Raw genomic sequence first — 1,459 nt, 5'->3', positions numbered from 1 at the left:
AAGCTGTATACATTTTATCCTACTTATAGATGAGCCCCAGACAGTGGAGACAAATTCATCATGGCCTTGAACTCACCTAATCTGATGAATGACCTAAATCACTATGTCCCTACCAGTGATGGTATAAACAAGGCCATTAAGGTGTGGGGTGGCAATGACACAGTGGATAAGACTTGCTTTTAGTGTGGGTTTAATTCCCACTGTAACATCTCCAATGTGTCCCTGAGCAAGACACTTAATCCGTAGTTGCTCCGGAAGTGTGTGACCTCTGACACACATAGCAATTGTAAGTCACTTTGGATAAAAGCATTAGCTAAGTGAATAAAAGTATAAATGTGATGATATTTCATAAGGCAGCTATCAAAGCTGATCTGATGAAAAGAAGAATGGATGCCCATAAAAGGCAAAATGGTTTCATCAAGAATGCAAGACCATCAGAAAAGACCTGAATAAAATAGCAGCTGAAAACAGGCCAACAATCCGGCCATACGCATTAGGTACAATTCATTTTTTGACAAATATAAACGCACAATTAGGAACAAAAAAAATATATACTCACGTGAAACTTGACCACCATTAATCAAAATCCATTCTGGGAAATGTGGAACACCACAAACCAACCCCCAGCACCACCCTTACAAAATGAAGCCATCTGGAGAGCACATTTTGTTTGGTCATTACCAGAGTTCAGTCAGCCCAAACTGCAGGTGTGAATGCAAAATTTCTACTTTCTAGAGTACTGGCAATCTCTACTCAAGTAAAAGTACAATTACTCCCATAAAAATTACTCAAGTAAACTTGGAAACAGACTTGCCCGATACCGGGGATGTAATCGATTTTCGCTGTTCTAGCTGTTTTCCGTTTTCTCCGGTGGAGTTAACAGAGACCATCTGGTGGGCCGCCATCTTGGTGAGGTCGGCTTCGTCGCTAAGTTTAGTTTCTGTGGTCAGATTTAAGTAGAGAAGAAGAGTTTGCTTTGGCGGAAGGCGGTCTTTATCAGCCTCTCCTGGCGACCCGTAGGAGCTACACAGACATCCATTCGTCTCTTCAATACGAACAGACAGAGCCCACTTGCAGCCACTTGTAGGATGTTCTGTTCTCAAGCTGTGGCCTGTAAAGCATGGGAGTGCTTTTGGTCACAGGAATATTGACTGTTTTTATCAATATTTCAATGTTTTCGAAGTTTTATGTTTATGGATGTGGTTGTATGGAGAGAAATAATGTTTTCAATTCAATTTTATTTATATAGCGCCAAATCACAACAACAGTTATCTCACAGTGCTTTTCATAAAAGAGCAGGTCTAGACCGTACTCTGTGATGTTATTTACAGAAGCCCAACGATTCCCACCAAGAGCAGCACTAGGCGACAGAGGCAAGGAAAAACTTCCTTTAAGAGGCAGAAACCTCGAGCAGAACCATGGCTCAGGGTGGGCGGCCATCTGCCTCCACCGGTTGGGG

This window comes from Micropterus dolomieu, linkage group LG22 (assembly GCF_021292245.1).
Source record: "Micropterus dolomieu isolate WLL.071019.BEF.003 ecotype Adirondacks linkage group LG22, ASM2129224v1, whole genome shotgun sequence".
NCBI classification, from domain to species: domain Eukaryota; kingdom Metazoa; phylum Chordata; class Actinopteri; order Centrarchiformes; family Centrarchidae; genus Micropterus; species Micropterus dolomieu.
The sequence above is the reverse complement of the archived record's forward strand: the minus strand, read 5'-3'. Positions refer to the sequence as shown.